The following is a 17042-nucleotide window of genomic DNA, read 5'->3' on the forward strand; positions in this document are numbered from 1 at the left end:
TGCTAAGAACCAGTCACATTCAGTGTTATAAAGAGGAGAGAAAGGCTGTGCAAGAGTCCAAGCATATAAACTTAACATATTTTAATATTGTGCATGTCTCTTAGGTTATGACTAAGTGGAATCATCTGCCTTCTCATACCACTTGTCACTTCTCAGAGGACTCCATTCATTTCTGTGATCAGAAAATGGCTTTTGAAAATGGCATGAAACATTTAGGAAGCAACTGACCTACTACATGAATATTTCGTTAGGGTACAAACACAGCCAGAGACTGACACAATTTTCAGGGTCATTTCCATGGTAGAGGAAGACAGTAACTATATAGAGAACCCAGAGGAATTTGGCTAATTAAATTGGTATCTCACAAGTCATCTTCTGTAAAATCAAGACATCCAACTGCCATGGCAAAATGTCCCACAAATATGGATTTTCTTTGATAGTCTTTTTTGAAATCAGTCCTTCCCTTAAATTACCTTTTTGATGGCTATTACCACAACTATGGAACATCATGTGGCAAGTCAGAATAGCCTACTGACTGGTGAAGAGTATAAACTCTGGAGTTAAGAGTGTTTGGATTTCAATTAGGGCACAAGTATTCCAATTTACAGCTGTAATATTATTTAGTACCTCTAACTCTCAACTTCTTTGCTTTTTATTTTTGTCTGCTTTAATCTCTGAAAGAGGTATAATAATATCTGCCTTTTAGGGTTGGTCTAACAATGAATTTTTAAAAATCTATGTGGAATGCTTAGCATCTTGCCTGAAACAAGTGATTAATAAAGGTTCATCATTTTTATTACTCTTGTTCACAAGAAGACTTCAACTCTCAAAACATATTTGGCCTAAAATCCATCATCATTACCAAATATTAACTGAATGTCTATCATATGCTAAAGCATTCTATCAGGCTCAGGGTCTTCTCATGTATTTCCACATGGAATAAATTAAAAACTGCCCTTAGAGATATTTAGAATCTAGAGCACTACCTGTCCATATGTTTGTTCTGTATATCTGTGTCTCTCAGTTCAGTCACTCAGTCATGTCCAACTCTTTGTGACCCCATGGATTGCAGCACACCAGGCTTCCCTGTCCATCTCCAAATCTCGGAGCTTGCTCAAACTCATGTCCATTGAGTTGATTATGCCATCGAACCATCTTATTCTCTGTTGCCCCCTTCTCCTCCTGCCTTCAATCTTTCCCAACATCAAGGTCTTTTCAAATGAGTCAGTTCTTCACAGGAGGTGGCCAAAGTATTGGAGTTTCAGCTTCAGCATCAGTCCTTCCAATGACGCACTACCTGTCCTCGGTGACCTTAGAAACAAAGCAAAGCAAAACAAAAAAGATTTCCCAGGATATCAGCTGACCCATTTCTGAGCATTAATATTAACATTAGTATATTCACCTGGTTTTTTAAAAAGGGAAAAAATAGCTTAAAATATGACATCACTTGATTCAAACATACCACAAGTCTTCATTTCCCTTCCTACTTATTTTCCTGTGTCAGAAAGCTATAGAACACAGTTCTCCTAGGATGTGAGATATGCCCTAAGACATAGAAATTTTTTAGTGTTTTATTTTATATTAGAATACAGCTGATTAACAGTGATGTGTTAGTTTCAAGTGTACAGCAAAGTGATTCAGTTTTATGTATACAAAAAACTGAATATATAAAATATACAAAGTATTGGAGTTTCAACTTCAGCATCAGTCCTTCCAATGAATAGTCAGGACCAATTTCCATTAGGATTGACTGGTTTGATCTCCTTGCAGTCCAAGGGACATCTATGTCTCTACCTAACCTCATACCAGTCAGAATGGCCATCAGCAAAAAACAAAAAAAATCTAGAAACAATAAATGCTGGAGAGGATGTGGAGAAAAGGGAACCTTTCCACAATGTTGGTGGGAATGTAAACTGGTACAACCACTATGGAGAATAGTATGGAGGTTCCACAAAAAATTAAAAATAAAACTACCATATGACCCAGAAATTCCTCATCTGGATATACATCCAAAGAAAACGTAATTCAAAAAGATACATGCACCCCAATGTTCATTGCAGCACTATTTACAATAGCCAGGACATGGAAGCAACCTAAATGTCCATCAACAGAGGAATGGATAAAGAAGATGTGGAAGATATATACTGGGGAATATTACTCAGCTATATAAAAGAACAAAATAGTGCCATTTGCAGAGACATGGACAGACTTAGAGACTGTCACATAGAGTAAAGTAAGTCAGAAATAGGAAACTAAATATCATATAATATTACTTATAAGTAGAATCTAAAAAAATGGTACAGAACATCTGATATTTTTTTGACATTTTAAATTACCATTACTAATAAATCCGTTGGTACTCCATACATCCAACCACAATATAATGTTTCATCTTATGGTTTTATCTTGGTAGAAATTAGTTGAAATAAACTGGTCTCTCTCAGACTTTAATACCTAGATTATAATATTCATTTTTCTGACCAGAGAAAAAGAGGTTCAGCAATTCAACCCCCAGAGACATCACTTAGTTTTTATTGTCTGATACTTATACAGAGAAGGAATACAAATATATATGAAAAATCATTAGGATGAATGAAAGTATAATGAAAACTCCAAATGAGAAATAAGACAATAAATCCTATAGGGATGTCAAGGACAGCAAGATCTCAAGTAATGTTTGAAAAGGAAAAAAAAAAAAAAGCAAACATTTTCTAGGAGGCAAACAATTTATTCTTAGCTTATTTGGTCAGCAAGTTTAATCAAGTATCACAGACACTCTATGAATTAGTATGATTCAAGAAAATCCATAGAAATGTTATCTATCATCTAAAACTATAACAGATGTCACACCTATCTATATGCGCATTAATGTGAGCTGATATATGCTTGCAGGAAATCAGTGTTATAAAGTGGTTTACCCACAGGAAGCCTTTCAATATTGTAATGCTCACTTAGACTCTCATTTCTTTTATAAATAAAACATGATTTTTCTATACTTTCTATGAAGCCCCAACATCATTTTCTTAAAAGTTAAGGACTTGGCAAGTTTTTAGACTGAATGAATACATCTATATATATATGTATGTGTGTGTGTATGTATATATATATATATATATAATGATTTAGCAAAAAATACAAATATTATATATTGGATACTTCTTTTCTTCATCAAATATCCCCTTAAACCTAGCTCTGCATTCTGCCATTCCTCAAATGATCATTCACAAAAGGAAACTCTCCTTTCCCAAAAAGCAGTTTGACATTTATGTTCATATCTCTTCATCTCCCTTACGAACTCAGATCTGTTTACAAGCATCTCATTTAAGAAGCATTCTGATGTGATGTGGAAGGAATTAAGAATGAAGTAAATTGATCTGATCTAATTTGATGTAACATAAGCCAAGTGGTTTCTTATAGACAAATACCGTCAACTGTGAGTTGTTGCCCACCAAAGGAAGCTTCATATAAATGATTACATGGATAGGGAGATGTAAAAATCTGGCAGACATAGCTACCACAATATTAATTTTCTTTATTCATAAACAATATTTCATAATACCAGGTGCGTCCAAGAAAAGTCACTCAAATGCAAATTACAAAAATACTCTAATAGGTATATGATGCAGTTAACCACCCACATTCAAAGATTTGTGGGAGGTTAACAAGTCAAACTTGAGAGATCAACCACAGGGACCCATCAATCTCCAATCCTTTACTCCACAGATGGAAATAGCCTTGGTCATAAATATTGCCACAATCTCCAAAATGTCTCAGCTAAGGTACAAGAGATAAAAACAAAAAGTGAAGACAGCTCCAACCAAAGGCATGGCCTCTCTAATTTTTACCTATTTGGATATGAATTAATGAGTCGTCACTGTGAATTCTTTGCAAATCACATTATATATTGATTTATTTCAATAGCAAATTATGGGAACATGGCAGTCAGGAGTCCTCGGTAAATGGGAGAAGTTCCAGAAGCTGGATTAGACCAGGGCTACTTAAAGTGGGAGCCATGGACCTGTGAGGTCCATGTGAAGAAAGTTTAGAAAGAGTTAACATCTATAACTTCTTATAAAATTTGATATCGCCATTTTTATTATATTTCATAGAAGTGTCCATCTTCAACATTTTGTGACTTTAAAGTAATAAGGATAATGATGATGATGAAATTTTGGTTAGACTACACATTTGGTCCTACTAATGTCCTGACCAAGGCCCAGGGTAGAAGACAAAATAAAGGCACAGTAAAGATGATTTGTACTTTCTCTAAAGTTTGATCTAACTCCAGCTTGTGAATGATATTCTTCTGGGTAAAGATCATGGGTATAGGGGACAGAAAGACTTGGATTATACTGTCTTACTTGTTGTGTACCTTTAGGGCAACATTGCCCTTAAACCCAGATAGCAGGGCACCTGCCCTGGGCCCATGAGTAGGAGGCCCTACATTGTGGGGTACTGCTCTTAAAATTGTCTAAGACTTCCACAGAGTTCCTGAAACTGGAGCCTTCCAGAAAGGGTGGCTACATGGGTCCTGTTCACCAGGGGCGCCCATCTTCAAGTTCCCATCCAGTCATCTCCTCTAGCCTGTTTTTCTCCTTCAAGGAGCTTTCCAGTCCTCTACCTACACCCTCCTCCTCTCTCTCACATGCTGAATGAACTAGATACCCCCAAGGGACTCCAGTACTCATGCCTACTGCCTCCTCTTGGGGCTATGTGGCTGGCTTGACTGTAGGAGAATGACCCGGCTAGTGGACTGATTCCAAGTGATTTGAGATATCTGAAATTGCTTATACAGATAGGGACCCAGCAAAAAGTGTTTGCCCCTAGATACATACACTTATGGACTTCCCAGGTGGCACTAGTGGTAAAGAATCTGCCTACCAGTGCTAGAGATGTAAGAGACACAGGTTTGATCCCTGGGTCGGAAAGATTCCCTGAGGAGGGCATGGCAACCCACTCTAGTATTCTTCTTTTTTTAATAAATTAATTTATTTTAATTGGAGGCTATTACTTTATAATATTGTGGTGGTTTTGCCATACATTGACATGAATCGGCCATGGGTGTACATGTGTCCCCCCGTTCTGAAACCCCCTCCCACCTCCCTCCCCATCCCATCCCTCTGGGTTGTCCAGTGCACCAGCTTCGAGTGCCCTGTTTCATGCACCAAACTTAGACTGGTCATCTGTTTCACATATGCTAACATACGTGTTTCAATGCTATGCTCTCAAATCATCCCACCTTCATCTTCTCCCACAGAGTCCAAAAGTCTGTTCTTTACATCTGTGTCTCTTGTGCTGTCTCATACATAAGGTTGTTGTTATCATTCTAAATTCCATATATATGCCTTAATATACTGTACTGGTGTTTTTTCTTTCTGACTTACTTCACTGTATAATAAGCTCCAGTTTCATCCACCTCATTAGAACTTATTTAAATGTATTCTTCTTAATGCCTGAGTAATATACTCCATTGTGTATATATACCACAGCTTTCTTATCCATTTATCTGCCGATGGACATCTAGGTTGCTTCCATGTCCTAGGTATTGTAAACAGTGCTGCGATGGACATTAGGGTACACGTGTCTCTTTCAATTCTGGTTTCCTCTGTGTGTATGCCCAACAGTGGGATTGCTGGGTAGTATGGCAGTTCTATTTCCAGTTTTTTAAGGAATCTCCACACTGTTCTCCATAGTGGCTGTACTAGTTTGCATTCCCACCAACCATGTAAGAAGATTCTCTTTTCTCCACACCCTCTCCAGCATTTATTGTTTCTAGACTTTTTGATAGCAGCCATTCTGACCAGCGTGCCACTCTAGTATTCTTGACTGGAGAATCCACTGGACAGAGGAACCTGGCAGGGTATGGTCCATAGGGTTGCAAAGAGTCAGACATGACTGAAGTGACTTAGCATGCACACACATACACATATACACTCTGTGGGGGCTAGCCCTGACTTTGAGCAAATCACTTTACCTTTCTAAAGCTCCATTTCCTTCCTCTACTTCCTTTATCAGTTTAATTGGGAAAAATAATACTTATATCACTATGTTTTTCAGAGAATTAAATTACATAAAATATGTAAGGCATTCACTTCAGTGCCTGATTCAATGTAAGTAACCAGTTTAAAATGTTGTGAGTATTCCAAAACCATAATTCAGATGCACTGAACAGATTGGTTTTATATGTACTTTCTTTGCTTAAGGAGAAATAGAAAAATGAAACAAAATTTTTGCTTTACAGTATTTTTCACTCTGGTCACAATCTATAACTGTATAGTTTAAAATATCAACCAACTTAAGTACTAACAATACTTTTTGCAGACATTTTTATTAGGTGCTATGTCAGTTTTTATCAATTATACATAGTCATCCAATCTTCAGCAAACATTCCATGATCGTCATCTATGTGCCAGACATTGTGTCAAGGTCCTTATCTGTCAAGTTATTAATATTTTACAGTGTGAAATATAACATTGAAAGGGGGGCATTACTGTTTGTGTAGTAGTAGATTCCTTTATTATTATTCCCATTTTGTAGATGAGGAAAGTGATACCTCAAGAGGACTGCAGCTTTGCAGGAGGTCACTCAGGTATTGAAGTACAAGTTAAAATCCAAGTGTTCTGACAGAAAACAAGATCTCACAGTTTAAAATAGCCTGTGTGCAATTAACCCCCAACCCACAGAAGTGATATTCTTCAATATGTGATGGATTTTCAAGTTAGAGAGAGTGGAATAAAACTGATTGGTGCAACATAAGGTCCAGTTGAGCACGGCCGCAAACTTCTCAACAGATAGCCTAGAGGACAGTGACGTGGATATAACCTGGGAAATGCAGAGTCTCAGTCCTCAACCTGGGCCCTGAGCTGGAATTTGTTTCCTAACATGACTCCCAGGGATTCAGTATCATATTAAGTCTTGAGCAGCAATGACCCGCAAACCTGACAGCACCTTATCTTCACACTGCTTTGATTCTCAAGTCTCAGTTTACCAATTCTCTCATCTGCTTTAGAGATTTACAGTTAGAGTTGCATAGGCCTTAGTTCTATGTGAATTTGTACAAGGAGACTCAATGTTTCCACGTATAAATGAGTTTAGTAACTCCTGTTCTCAAGGGTTACTATGAGAATTAGCAGAAAGCATGTACCCCTGTCTAGATACACATAGTAGGTGCCCAATAAGAATGCATTCGTTCACGTCGCCATCACTCACAGTCCTCATCCCTCCCTTATAACACACCTCAGCTCAGTCCTCATTTCCAGCTTTGGTCCATACCTGGTTTCAGCTCTTCCCTGCTGACACTTCCTGCCTTCTCCCCGATCTCTAGATGGAGTCCCTATGTATCTCAGTGTGGTCTGCCATTCTCAAGCCTAATCATGTGATATCCGAAGGTCACGGATTTGGAGCACATGCGCAGAGATGCTGCAAAGTAACTGACTAGCACAGCTCATTTCATTTCCTTTGTGTGAATTTGCAGGCCTCCTGGTGGAGCCCTGTAGTTTCAAGTTGACTACAAACCTTTAAACACCCTTTGTCTTAACACCGGTCACATTCTCAGAAGTATGTTTCTTGTCACACCCCTACAGGCTTTTGAGTCGGTGAATTTTTACACCCCAACTCCTTTAGCTTTTATCCTTATTTACTATTGAAGAATAAAGTATTTGCAGTGGTGCTAGTGGTAAAGAATCCACATGCCAACGCAGGAGACACATGAGACATGGGTTTGATCCCTAGGTTGGGAAGATCCCCTGGAAGAGGGCATGGCAACCCACTTCAGTATTTCTGCCTGGAAAATCCCATGGACAGAGGAGCCTGGTGGGCTACAGTCCATGGGGCCTCAAAGAGTTGGACACGACTGAGCACACACTATTGCGGATAGAAGGGCAAATGGTTTAGCCCTGTAGCCTGTGACAGACACAGATCCCTTTACTTAAGCACCTGCCCTGTCCCCCAACCCATGACTCTCTTGGTGTGTGGTCCTCTGCTGCCCTCTAAGGGCCTCTGCTCACTTTACCCACTGACCCTGATTCACAGCCATTGAGAACACTTACACAAAACACTTAGCATAGTCAGATTCAGAGTCAGAGAAGTACATGCCGGGGGCCAGAGGGACTTGGGGAGGGGGATTGGGGAGTTACTGTTTAATGGGGATAGAATTTCAGTTTAGGAAGATGAAAAATTCGGGAGATGGATGATGGTGAGAGTTTTACAACAATGTGAATGTACTTGTGCCACTGAACTACACAGTTAAATATGGTTAAAATAGTATGTTTTATATCTGTGATTTTCACCACAGTAAAGAAAAGTATTTTTTTTAATTGTTCCAATTTTAGCACATGGAAGGCAATGTATGGAGTGCATACAGGGATAATCACAAAGTTTCACATTGTAAAGGATATATTTGAAGTATAAAATATACTCGCCACCTGAAAGTGCTCCTTTCATGAAGTCCTTTCCATGGCACTGATCCTAATCTCTCAAAATATCATTACCTGTCCATTTATAGTTCCCACTGAATGGACAGTGCAGACAGCAACAAACTTCAGCCTGAGAACAAGGGAAAGCCTCCAACAGGAACAAGGCCATGAGAAGATAATGCTACACACACATTAAAGTGGTAAATTAAAAAAAAATAAAAACAATGACAATGCCAAATCTTGGCAAGGGAGTGGAACAACTAGAAGTCTCATTATTGTTAGAAGAAATGTTACAATTTCTTTGGGAAATAGTTTGGCACTTTCTAATAAAGCTAAATATGCAGTTATCATATTCCATTTCTAGGTATCAATCCAAGAGACGTGAAAACATATGCCCACACAAAGATCTATAATCAAATGTTCAAACAGCATTATTCAGAACTTGCCAAAGCAACTCAATGTCCTACAACAGGTAATTTGCGGCATATGCATACAATGAAATATTAGTCATCAATAAAAAGGAGTGAATTATTGAAATATAAATAAAAGCACTTGATAAACCAAGAGAGCTACAAAGAAAAGTGTATATGCTGTATGAGTCCATTTAATATGAAACCCTAAAAATGGCAAACCTAACACATAGGAAACAGATTAGTAGTTACCTGGGGCAAGGTGAAATGGACTGAGTGAGAAAGAACATAAGAGAACTCTGGAAGGTGATATGTATTTTTTAGATATACCCTGATGGTGGTGGTATTGACACAGGCATTTAAATTTGTCAAAATTCCATTAATGTACACTTAAAAGGGGTGCATTTTATTAAGTCCATAAAATTGACTTAAAACAAGCAAACAAATATGTAGATAAGTACTTAGTGATTTAAAAGGTCATAGTCAACAACTGACAAGCTACACATGATAAAGTTTCTTTGGCTTACTTACCTCTCTAGAGCCCCTTTTAATTGAATTCTAATAGCAAAACATTGACATGTCTCAGCAGCATTATGAAGGACAATAAAAAAATCCAATTTTCAAGTTTTTTTTAAACTAATGTGTGACATAGAGCATTAGGATCCTTTCTAAAAAAATATTTAGTTCTAATTATTTCAGAATATTTTCAGTTAACCTTTTTGCAGATGTCATCCTATCTAATAAAGAGCCTAGTTGAATCATCACAAAAGTGAAAACAATCACAAATTAATGTGGCAGGATGAAAAAGAGGCTGTACTAATGATCAGTGTTAAAACATCCACTAAACAGCTGCTCAACTCTTCCCAGAATCAGCTTTACCCTTGACTACATCTTCTTGAGCGTTTCTCTTCTGGCTTTGGACCATCTGTCATTTGGCAGCTAAGCCATATTCTGAGACATCTATATTCAACCACCATTCTCAAACTCTGTGAATGTGCACTAATTCTAGGCAAGACCATGCTGGTCTATTTTAACATTGTTGTTTTCCTTAGTTTCATTTAAAACCCTATCACACAAGGGAGAAACTTAGAAAATTTCAGTGGCAAAATGCAGCATAATTGCCTCTGGGAAGTTCCTCTTACCTTCTGTAAGCTTTTGGTAGCAATTCAATAAATTGTCAAGCCTTGCAAAGAAGGAGAATACCATACAATTTCCTCTAGTCAATAATAAAGATTCACCGGGGATTCAGCTAATTCTGATGTCTCACAGATTTTGAGCATCTGTAGGATTTTTTTTCTTTAGCTGCCTTTCAAGCTCATTCTTGAATATAATATTTTAATTAATTCTGACCATATTCAGTTATCATTCTCCTACTTCCCAGACTTTATGCATCACTTATGAGAATGAAGACAAAAATTGTCTTTCTTGATCTTTGAAATAACCCAGAGTACCCAGTTAATTTCCAAATCTATTTTCTCAGCTGAGTAGGGGAAGAAAAGACAATGGAACCAGCTTGCTGAACTAAATAGAAAAAGTTCAGGACTGAGATGAGGAGCTAAATTACCATTTCCAAAACATCATATCAAGTTCATAGCCCAGGAAATCCTACACTAAACCTTTCTACTGAACATGCCCTGAATATATAATCTCGGATAAGACGAGAAATATGGAGGCAACATCATATTCGTTTATGACTATTCCCAGGAGTCTGTTTTGTTTAAACCAAGTTTATCAGGTTATTACTCTCTTGACAAGCTATCTGGCTTGTACTTAAGTAGTCAAAATACTTGATTTAAAATGTAAAATGAAAAGAGTTCTTACATGTGATAAAACCAATTTAATTTTAATTCAGAAATAAAAGTAGACCCTAGTGCAACCCACTGTTTACCCTTCTACTTGAACATGTTTTTATATTTTGAGAGAGAAAGACCACTTTACTCTCTGTACAAAAGCAAACATTTGAAACAACCACAGGGCAGAATGTGGAGACTCTCCAAACAGGAAAATTATTTTCTCTCTCCTGCTGTTTTAGCCCTTCCCATTTTCAGTTTGGAGCACTGACTGGTGACATATCTTTATGTCTGAGAATTAGGGGCTATAACTAAACTAAGGAATAAGAGTTGTGCTGTAAAAATGATCGCTTAAGAGGCAGACTGCTGGTGCTCCCATCACTGGAAACTAGCTACTGCTTTGATTTATTTGCAGCTCCTGGTACACTAACCAGGAGAACAGAACAGCCAGCCACAGATCAAGGCAGTTCACCAGTTAGAATGCTCTGGTTACCAAGAAAGCACCTACTATATTTGAAAGAACCTTTACACAGAAACAAGCACAGTGGGACTGAAGGCAGTGCATATATTAACTTCATTTCCTCTGAAGAAAAACACTATTTCCACTAAACATCCAAGCAGATTCATATTACTGTCAGCCCCCAGTGGCCTGGTAGGCACTGGGGGCTTCACCATTAGCAAAATATAAAGGCTAACGTAGCGTAACCCTGTTACTTCCTGCTAGTCCTTCTTTTGCTCTTTCTTTTCTAAAGACCAAGCAAGGAAACGTCTAAATAAGAGTAGTGTTTTTCTTTACTGATGGAAACAGAGTTTTATGAATATACAGTTTCACACCATCCCCCCAAAACCTATATTTGGGGGTCCTCTTATAAGTAAAACAAGTTTCCATTTCAGTCTTCAACATTACCACAAACCACACACACACCAAAAACGTATTCACAATTTTCAGGGAACCTTTAGCTATCTGGAGTATGTATTAAAATCAGTTCAAATCCACATGCAACCATGCACAGCCATGTATTTGGCCTGTCAAGGTATGTTCAAATTTGAAACGGGTATGCTAAGTGAAGGTTATATTCATCTTTGAGCCTCGGACTCTGCATCATCACAGACATGACAAATGAGGCATAGAGGTCTCCTCCCTCTCTTGCTGCCCACAGTAAGTACTAAAGATTTAGAATGAAAGTAGAGACGCTCTGGCCTAAGTTAGCAAGCGAGCAAACCAATTAAAAAAAAAAAAAAAAAAATCAAGACTGACTCTAATCTTACACTTGAGAGGTGACTGACTTCTGATGCCATTTTCAACACATAGGAGAGAAACAGCACAATAAAATTAGTGCTGTTAGCTCTATTTAGTAAAGCTATTTCCTTATTTCCTAAGAGAATGAGTTTCGGGGGACAAAATTTGATAAAAAAGCCAAAATTAGTCAGAATTAAGTGATAAGTTTCACTAACAAAGCTACAGGGTACATTTTTCTGTAGTTGTGTGTGTGTGTGTGTGTAAACACGATTCTGTACCTGTTTTTCTAACCCATGACTAAAAGAACAATAAATGTGTTTTCCAAGGAATAGTTACAAATGATAACACCATTTCCTTCACCAAGTAGAAGCAGGGGACAAAATTCCAAAGTCATTGTTGGTTCTGTCACTGTTAGATTTTGCTTTCTGCTTAAGGTTTCCATTATAGTTTAATGCTATGAAGTATGAAGAAAAGAATTAAGAAGTGGCAGAAGATGAAAATCTCAAACCTCCAAATGAGAACACCACTCACATTTCTCTACTGGCACACATGGCTCCGTCCCCTAGCCCCCGGCCTCCTCCTACTCAGGACAAGGACCTTCCCCCATTCCCTGCCCCACCACCCTCCATTTATCCCTAAGAGACCACTTCATTATACAATTTGACTTCTCCACTCTGCCTACTCTAGATTTGCCTAGCTTTTGCAAAGCTTTTGCAACTGTTTAAAGTGTTGAATTCTTTACTTGCAAAGCTTTTGCAACTGTTAAGTGTTTAACCCACACTTGGAGAAAAGCAGCCTCTTCATGCTCCCCAGGTGGTACTGGTGGTAAAGAACCTGCTTGCCAATGCAAGAGATGCAGGTTCGATCCCTGGGTTGGGAAGATCCCCTGGAGGAGGAAATGGCAACCCACTCCAGTATTCTTGCCTGGAAAACTCCACGGGCAGAAGAGCCTGGCAGGCTACAGTTCATGGGGTCGCAAAGACTCGGACACGACTGAGCATGCACACACGCAGGCAGGGCGATCTCTTCACGTCCCTCAGTCCACGTGCAGTTACAGCTTGCAACAGAATATGCCCACGTGCCCCCCTGCACCTGAACTGACATGGATTCAAAGTGCCCTCGCAGTGGCATCTCAGGCACGCAGAGAGAGGAGACCACCTGCCCCAAACCAGGGCCACCAGCAAGCTCTCCCCCTGGTTCTCCTCAGCCCCCTCGCAGCTATTACAGTGCTGAGTGGGAAAGCCCAGCTGCCCCAGTTTGACTCACACCTACAGGCTTTTCTTCATTCCCACTCTCATTTCTGTGAGCCCCAACTGCTTGTCTCTCTCCTCCCCTTTATCTGTATTAGAGGAAGTATAACGCCGTGGGCAGAGTCCCCTTTGTCTTCCTGTTTAGATCAGACATGTAAATAAACACATCTGTTTGGCTAGGGCACAAGCAAAGCCTTAAATAGTAGCATTGCCTAAAAGATATCACTGAGTTCTGTGAAAGAATTATTGCAATTAAGACTTCTCATGACAAGGCAGCTTTCACACAGCTAATCAAACAACAAGACAGCATTTCACAAACTCACTTGCCTCTTTTTTTGCATATATGAAAAATGCTGGTACTTAGAGAACCATAGAAGGCAAGCAATTGCATATAACAGCCAAGTAAATCCATGTTCTCAAAACAGGGCACCAGAGAGAAAATCATAGTCTTTTGAAATAGCAACTCTCTCTAAAGCACATAAAATCCTTTTTAAAAAACCTGCCTTAGAATATTCAAGTTGTTTTCATGAATCTCCCTCCTCCCAATCTACTCCATATTTATCCATAAAAATGAAAGTCAATACTAGATGTATATTTTGTTATTTATGAAAAAAAAAATCTCTTGATTGTCTACTTGTTTTTTGTTTTTGTTTTTTCAGTAGACAGATCATTAACCATTTTCTTAACTACTTTCCATAAAGGGAGAATTAATGGGCTTTGTTTATTTCTCATGTTTAAAATAAAAAGAAATCCTAATCTACACTTATATGATATCAGCATAATGTGCATCTATCTAACACAATTTGCTCAAATAGGTACTTCCCAAATATTTTGTAAAGCTTTTAGCTCTACTTCTCAGTTTTAATATCCAGGACCAAGTGCTGTGCTGTCTAGAATAACAAAGTCCATTCTCTCTCCTTTAACTGTGCCCATTTTTCAGCCAGCAAGGCAGCCGGGCAAATGCTAATGGCTGGTCTCCAGCGACAGCACTGTATCACGCCCAGAATTAACCACAGGCAGTGCCTGAGCCAGGTCAGCCCAGAACGCTGCCTTGCACACTTTCTCAAGTATTAATTACCTTTCTAAAGGTCGCAGTGCCTGGCATGAGGACAGAAAGGCAGGACCTCACCAGCCACGCTCCCTAGACCAGTTCACACAGCCAGTTGCACTTTGCTTGAGGCTGGGTCACTTCGCTTGCTTACTTTCTCATATGATGTTATAATCTTCAAATGGGTCTCATGCTGAATCTGACCCCCTTATCCCCCTGGAAAATCCACTCTCTTGAAGTGCAAGCAGCCCAGGGCAAGGCTTTGTTGATGCCACAAGGCACTGTTTATCTTCCCTTTTTCATGGCAACCAGCAGGTTCTATACTCACTTCCTTACTTCTACTAGATCCCTGATGATTACGCTGTCCTATGGTGATATATTAATACATAGACGTCCATCCTTCTACCCTGGCCCTACCTTTGCCCTTAGATTTCTTCTTGGGTCTAATCTTAATGTCACTCCTCAGGCTGACCTTTCCTGAAGGCTCAAAGTTGGTTTTCTCTGTTATGTGCTCCCATTCTGTTCTACTTTATTCCTTTATATAAAATCACATGTCAGCATCTATACCATTTCTACTTCCCAAACCTTAAATTCTGTAGGGACCTTAACAACCCTGCTTACAATTGCATCCCTAATGCCTGGGACAGTGCCTGAAATTTTTTAGTTCTCAACTGTGAAAACATTGAGTGAATAAATAAGTGCATCATAGTTTCTTGAAAGCTGGAACCATATCTTATTCAAGTTACTATGCCCAGTCTATCCAAGTCAGTAGTAGAAATTTTTTGAATCAATGATGAACTCAGTAAACTGTATGCTATTCATTTATAACTCTACAAATACAGTCACATTATAACAATCTTGATTCTCAAGGAACGTGTATAACCTAATTTCCCCAAATTTTTATAAGTTTCACAGACATGGAAGAGTAAAAGAAAGCATTGAGAATATAGATTTTTAAGTGTAATTTATTTTTCACTAGTAGTATCTTGAAAATATGGTACCATGCCATAAAAAATTGCTTTGATGTATGTCCAGCAGCTAAACAAAAATCAATACATATTTATCTATGTTTATTATCAAGCATAGGAAAATTAAATCACAGGTAATTCAGAGTAATTCAAGCCTTCACTTTAGTTTTGCTTTCAATGTTACTTTCTACTCATACTTGCATATTTCAAAAAATAATCAATTAGTCATAGTCAACATTTATGTGCAGAGACCATATTAGGCAATATGGAAAAATGCAAGAGAAACAGGAGGGAGACAGATGGCTCCATGTAAAATACATAATAAAATGTCCTGCTTTGCTCTGCCTTACTTGGGTATTATGCAGTCAATCTGTAATGCTTTATATTCTTTTGCATAGGTGTGGGTTCTTTCTTCTGATTAGACCTAAAATTCCTTGACAACAAATGACTTTTAGTTAACGCCTTTTGATTATCATTTGACCTTCTTTCTTACTGTGTCAACTCATACATTTGCTCATCAAATATTTATTGAATATCTGCTATGTGTCAATTACTCTGCTAGACCTATGCTATAGAGAACAAGATAAAGGCCCTGCTCCCATGAAGCTATATTGAATGTGTATGTGGGAGGTGAGGTAGAGCAAAGATTAAACAAATACACAAACAAGTATGAAAAATGCTAGCTAGAAAAAGTGCTTAAAAACTTATATAACAGGCTAAAGGGCTATGAATTGATAATCCTGAGAGTTGTTTCAGATGAAATGGCCAAGGAACAACTAAGCAAAAACCAGAATTATTGGAAAGCATTGAAAGATCTGGTTAGAAGAATGTTTCAGGCAGAGAGAACAAAAAGTGCAAAGGCTCTGCGGTGGTAATGAGCCCTGTGTGTTGAAAGAGCATCAGAAAGATGCTGTCACTGAAGTTGAGTAAGAGAAGGGCAGAGGGGTATAAGATGGGGTTAGAATGAGCAAGATCATGTAAGGACAACATAGGCTATGGTAAGCAATTTAGATTTTATATTTATGCAATGAGAGGCTTATGGAAGGTTCTGAGCAAAGGAATGATATAATCTGATTTGTCTTTTAAGATTAGCTGCTCTGTGGCTAGTGGGTTATAGGGTTGCAAAAATGGAAGCTAGACCAGTTGAGAGATATCACAATCCCCAGGCAAGAGGTGGCAGTGCCTTGGACTGGGGTAGTAGCCTAGAGGTGAAGAGAAGTGATCAGATTTTGAACATACTTTGAAAGTGGAGCCGCAAGACAGGACTTTCTAATGGTTTTCACGTTAATTGTGAGGAAATAAGAATTGAGGTTCCCTTCTAGATTATCAACCTGAAAAGAGTTGAACAGTGTGCAGTTATGAAATGCAAAAGACATGGAGAAAAGCCTAGATGAGGGCCCCCAAGAGCAGATGCTCTACAAATGCTAATTCGATAATTTAAAAACAAAAAACTACAAATTAATACCACTGCAATCTGTTTATATAAGTGATAATAAGTACATAGCTTCAAATTCCAGATCTGTAGCATTTTTAAAAGTAGCAATAGTAATCAGAGCAGGAACAAGGAGAGAATTTCCCAAGAAAAATCATCTTTAAGAAGCATAATTGAAAATCATTTCAGACAATTGTAGGACTTTAGCTTCAAACTTCACAAATTCTAAGAGCTCTTACATTAATTAAAATTGGTTTAAAGTTATCTGTTGGGTGATTAACAATGATTTGATTCATTTATCTCTCACTTACTTAGCAGAAGACATTACTGTTTAGCATTAAAAGACTCTCCTACCTCTAGATACTCATGTTTTCAGAGAAGTTAGAACAGAAAAGCTACATCATCTTTATTAATTGTCACGATTGTAATCAGCTGAGAACTTTCAACTTGACCTCTGTGTAGCACTCAGAATAAAGATTGGTTGCTATGA

At 38.3% G+C, this 17042-nt stretch overlaps 1 long non-coding RNA gene across 1 annotated transcript in view; it reads right to left on the reverse strand.

Annotated features, from left to right (window-relative positions):
• Window positions 1-774: 774 nt before the first annotated feature.
• Window positions 775-17042, reverse strand: part of LOC129659992 (uncharacterized) — a 56567-nt gene continuing 40299 nt past the window's right edge. The window contains exon 7 of the long non-coding RNA XR_008718286.1: window positions 775-1311. This is a non-coding gene — a long non-coding RNA (uncharacterized LOC129659992). The remainder of the gene's footprint in view (window positions 1312-17042) is intronic.

This window comes from Bubalus kerabau, chromosome 9, assembly GCF_029407905.1.
Source record: "Bubalus kerabau isolate K-KA32 ecotype Philippines breed swamp buffalo chromosome 9, PCC_UOA_SB_1v2, whole genome shotgun sequence".
NCBI classification, from domain to species: Eukaryota; Metazoa; Chordata; class Mammalia; order Artiodactyla; family Bovidae; genus Bubalus; species Bubalus kerabau.